The following is a 5,832-nucleotide window of genomic DNA, read 5'->3' as shown; positions in this document are numbered from 1 at the left end:
GGAAGGAAGGAACCAAATGAACCCGCCCTCGTTCTACGGGGCTTCCATTTCACAACTCACAACGTGCGCAAGCGGTAGACTGCGCATTGCCCTGGTGTACGTTGGTGGAGCTAGTAAAATGGCTTCCAGTCTGGTTGGGTCATTTCTTCATGGAGGTCTTCTTTTTCCCTGTGCAACCACCTTCATCAGTTGTTTGGTTCTAGGTCAACCCAAGAAGCAGATTACTGGCCTCTGAACCACAAAAAAAAAAATACCCAAGGGAAATGGTCCCTTCTCAGACACTTGTCCTGAGTCCCTGCATAGGATCCAGGAACCAGACCTTGGCACCAATCAAGTAAAAATTGTATAGGCTATATACTGTGTAGTAAGGAAGTGTCCTGGATAGTGCCCTCATATCAGAGGGTTCCATATCTTTGTTTTTTAGGAGATACCATTTAAGAACTACAAGGTTACTCATTGTAAATGTAGCTGACCCTCATTGTTGGCACCTCATAGGAGCAGGAACTTGCAGCTGGTTTATGTAAGGGCATGCCAGAACTGTGTATTGTAGTGGCAAGGCAAAAAGTACAGTATGGGGTCCTGGAGAAATCGAATTATACCCCTCCCTTCCCTATTCCCGAAGCATGGTGATTGGTTCTGTAATTCTCAGCCAGAGAGTTGTTTTTTTTAGCACACTTCAAAGTGAATGTTACCTCTGCCTACCTTTTGGTATTGATAACCCTTTCAGAAAGTGTGATGGCAGATCTAGTGAGAAAACTGGCTCTCTCAAATGTAAGGAACTCCTTTGAAATAATTTAACCTCCAAAAAATCCCATTCATCCAAAAGAAACAGTGATGGAGTCACACCTGTATCGGTTATGTAGTGTATTTCCTCCTTGTAAAAGGGTTTATTGGTTGTGGACCTTACACTGACTTCTGGACAAGGCCTGATTTGCCCACATAACTAAGAGTCTCTTTCTCAGCAATGCATATCATCCTATGCGATCCTATAACATAGCCTGAAGAAGTGGTAGATCGCAATGCTCTCCCGCACAAACAATCCCTCAGGATGTGTTCGCTGGTTTCCTCCTTATTACTCCCTTATGTTGGCATGTAGACAGTCCCACTTTATTTTACGTCGCCTTCTACCCATGGAGTTTCGCACAACCATCTATACCGCAAGGCCCTGTGCCACTGGCACATCACAATGACAAGACTGGCCGTGTCATTGCATGGATGGAACAAATTTGCACACATTTTTGCCTTTCCTTGAAATATGCCGAGCCTGGGATTAACTGTAACTGTGCAAGTGAACTGGTGGAGCACATAGTTCCCTGCAACTAAGATACATGTTACATCTACTACCAAACATAATAGGTGCAAAATCATACCACTCTTAAGGATCATGGGGTATTTCCACCTATCAACATAGTTGCCCACTCTGTGCTGTCTTGAGGGAGTTCAAGGAATTCTTTGTAGACAATATGGAAATAAAACCGGCCAAAAATCCCACACCAGTGATACCAAAAAATCTTACTGAATCGTGTTACATCACTGAAATGTAAAATGGCACACCTATAAAGACTGCTAGGATCACAGGTCACAACACAAAACTTTGACATCTCTAGTTGCACTGCAGCAGTGAATCCAAGTAGGCCCATAACCTGTGAACTGCAAAGGTGCTTGTTTGTGACATGACTTTATCCAATACATCTAGATTTTCGATTAAGCTGTGCTCTTTCTTACATGCCATCACTCACACAGATCAACAGAGTTGCAATACTGAATATAGACAAAATGGAAATGAAATAGATCTTACAATATGTCCAACTACCTTGGGATTAGGACCATTAAGCGTGTTAAACACAGTTCCACTTGTCTTTGAAATGTGTATGAGGGTAACATTCAGATAGAGTTAAAACCTCCATACTAAGTCTAAACAGTATCCCTTTTTCTTCCATTCACACACATATACTAATGCACACAACCTTAAAAGATGGTCTGAAGAAAGTGACATCACTACTGCAGTGTAAACTTTCAAAATAACCCTTAAAAGGTCACAATTGCTCCTCCATGCTGCAAAACAAAGACATGCAAATCCGTTGTATTAGTTCTTCTGACAAAATAAAACCTCAGGGCATGATGCCCCTATCTGTACTCTCACACCATATAGAATCCATGTCAGGCCCAAGTTAAAGGTACCAACGAAAGGTTGTTATATTTGAGGTCAACAACTCAACAGTTCAAATACCACCCTCACTCCCAGTCAACATGTTAATTGATTGCATTAGCTGGTCCACTTTGATTCACTCAATCCCATTGCTCCCCTTCGCTCTGTCCCTGTTTTGCACATTCATGTTCAGGGGTAGGAGTGTCCTGATTGCTTTTGGAATAGACCTCTGAAGTACGCCTACAAAAAAGCTACCATCTTTGCCCACATAAAGAGATCCGGTATCTTGGGATATAACATGGGGATTTGGAATTATCACACTTTGGAACTCTCGCGGGGACACAGAATCGGAAATGCAAGCGTTTGCATTACACACTTTTGTCCTCTGCCTTCGAGTGGATACTGTGATCTCTGGTATGTGAAGGCGGCACACTTTGATTTTTGCTACCCGAGAGCTAACTTGTGATGTAACTTGCTGGGGTAGCAAAAATCAAAGTGCGCTGCCTTCACGTCCCGGAGATCACAGTATCCACTCGAAGGCAGAGGACAAAAAAACGTCTGCATTTCACACTTTTTCGTCTCTGCGAGAGTTTAACAGGTGCGATAATTCAAAATCCCCATGATATTTTCCCATAGGAAAAAAATCGCCAGATACCGGATCTCAAAGATGGCAGCTTTTTTGCAAGCGAACTTCAGAGGTCTATAGTGTAGGGCAAAGTCATAGGGCTAAATGACCCTTCACATAGGGATTTTTTCAGGAACGCTTCAAAAGGAGTTATGACAACTATTCCACAATGCTTGGCAATCACACAGAAGATGGCTCCCTTTGGGTGGAAAGAGGCCCATATATTTTAGTCAGGGTGTCAGAATTTGGAGGGTTAGCTTCGCCTAGGTTAGCCAGCTGGTATGTAGCTGTGCAGTATGTGGATTAGGTAAACCTGTTCACTTCCATTTTCACAAACAAGCGAATTAGCTGCCATATTTATTGGTGAGTATAGTCAGGCCGTACCTGACCCAACTCCTGAAACAAGCCATGGTCATGTTGTGACTGGACAACTGTAACACCCTTCCGATGGGCCTCCCAGCCTGCAACGTGAAACCCTATCAGATGATCCAGAATGTGGTGGCGTGCCTGGTCTTCAATCTACCCAAAAGGGCACTTGGTCATCGAGCTCCACTGGCTACCTGTAGCCACCTGCAGTAAACGAATGCTTGTCTACACAAAGTAGTCACGATTCTTCACCCTCATACTTGAATGCCCTAATGCAGGCATATGCTACCTCCCGACCGTTGCGGTCCTGCAACGAACACCGCCTGGCTCTGCCGCGCATACACTTTCGGCAATCCAAACTTTTCTCATCTGTAGTTCCTTGATGGTGTAATGCTACGAGTTCCTACAGGGCAGGGCGTCCCTCTCTATCTTCAAAAACCTCCAGAAGACCCAACTCTTCCGAGAGTGCCTCCTTTCTTAGCACTACTAACAGCTGGACATGCTTAATCTAGCACTTAACCCTACCTTCTCCCTTCCTTAATTTAGCTTGAACTGTTATTCTAGTCTATGTGAGTACTAGGAATTATAGCTGCACTAGGGCAATTCCACGCAAAACTGTCACGTCCATAATGCCAACTAAATGCCATGGTATGTGTATGATGCAAATGATTATGTGAAAAGTGTTTCATGTAAGTCCTACAACCAGGAAGAGTGAATGCTCAAATTTCAAGTAATCATCATTCACATCATACCATACCATGGCATTGTGTTGGCGTTATGGATGTGACAGTTTTGCGTGGAATTGCCCTCTAACAATATCTTAGTGACGCCTATCTTGTACCTTGATTGTTGTAACTCGCTTTGGATCGAAGTGTCAGCTAAATGGGTAAATGTAAATGGATTGGCATTTTCCCAACTGGGAGCCTCAGCCAATCCACATGGACATCATCATTTGTGGCCATCTACAAGGTGGTAACTAATTGGTTTGTTTGTGAAAATGCCGGAAGTGATTAGGGGATTCGACTTGATGTAGCCGCCTGCAGCCATCTTAGGCTTACTGCATAACGTGATTATTTCTGAGATTGATACGTTTCTCAGAAATAATTATGCAGTTATGCAGTCAGCTTAACCCATTTACTCCTAAAATGCCTACTAAAAACGTCTAAAGAATCCTATGGCATTCTAGACTAAATAACCTTATTTCCTGAGGGTTTTCTGAAAACATACTAAAAATTGTCAACGTCTACCAAAATGTAATATCTAAGCCTCTGTAGCACCTAGAAACATTCAATGTTGCGCTATGCAGCATCAGGCGGGAGGTAGAATGTTGCGTCATGCAGCATTCAGCGCGAATGGGTTAAGACAGCTGCAGATGGCTACATCAAGTCGAATCCCTCTAGTATGTCAGCTGCCATTTTGAAAGATTGCGGCAGTCAATTAAGGATATTTTTGGTTGAAATAGTTTGCCTAGCATGGGCCATTGAAATGAATTGGGGTTGGTACTTGGTTTTATTATATCTTTGCAATGATCAAGCAAAAAAGAAACGAATGAATGAATAAATAAATAAATAAATAAATAAACAAACAAACAAACAGTAATTTGTCAGAATGTCTTAGTCTTTACATAAATAGAAATGAATGCAATGGATTGTTACGTAAATCAGAAAATCCCTATTTCGTGATGAGCATCCTGCAATGATGCGATTTGGGTGTTACAGTAGTTATTTCCAGGCCTTTTGTTTGAAAGCTTGAGGAAAAACAATCCAGCAGTATTTTTTCCCTTCGATACCAGGGGATAAGAATTTATATGGGCAGGTCTACACACTATGGGAATATCCAAGTGTTTTTTTTATAAAAAAAAGTTGCTATACGTATGCCTACTGCATATTCAAGCCAAGGCCAACTGATCCCTGTGCACCCATGCAAGAGACATACTGTAAATTAAACAGGGAAATGTCCAGTAAAAACTCATTGTATCTGTTGAAGTAAAAGTCAAGGAAGGATATGATTAAGTAAGGGTTTGTTGATGTGTGGTTTGTTGATTGGGAAAGATCTCAATCTCCATTCCAAGGGGTAAGAGTAAGGGGTTGGGGTACAAATTAGCCTGGGAATACCCATACGAACATTCTGCAAATTTAAGATTTGCTCTGCAGGTCCGTCTGGCCAAGAGGCCATTGAAACCCATTTCCAATGTCCCTAAAACACAGGCACGCAAGTACAATCGCTAATCCGGCATTGATGCTGGGGCAAAGGGATCAAAAGAGCCATGTTTTTTTTTTACATTTTAGTGTTATTAATTTCTTCATCCATGAATAAACTGACCTATGGATTATATTTGTGGTGCCATCTTAAATGTCATTGAGAAATATAGATGTAGATAAATAGATACTTTATTGATCCCCAGGGGAAATTCAAGAGTCCGCAACAGCTCAGAACTCCTGAGCTCAAACGATCCGCCAGCCTCAGCCTCCCAGTAGCTCGGATTACAGGCGCCCGCCGCTGCACCCGGTACATAACATCAGTGAGATGGCACCAGTTTTTGTTCATGTAGTTTTTGGACTGAGAAGCTACCGGTCTACCAAGGAGAGCCTCATCCCTTCCAAAGCAAATACCTTTCAGGTGGATTTTAGGAAAAAGGTGTATGAAAATACAAATCTAGGATGAAAACAAAATTCACCCATGATTGGTCACT

The sequence above is a fragment of the Alosa alosa genome, chromosome 13 (genome assembly GCF_017589495.1).
Source record: "Alosa alosa isolate M-15738 ecotype Scorff River chromosome 13, AALO_Geno_1.1, whole genome shotgun sequence".
NCBI classification, from domain to species: domain Eukaryota; kingdom Metazoa; phylum Chordata; class Actinopteri; order Clupeiformes; family Clupeidae; genus Alosa; species Alosa alosa.
This window is presented reverse-complemented; position numbering follows the sequence as displayed.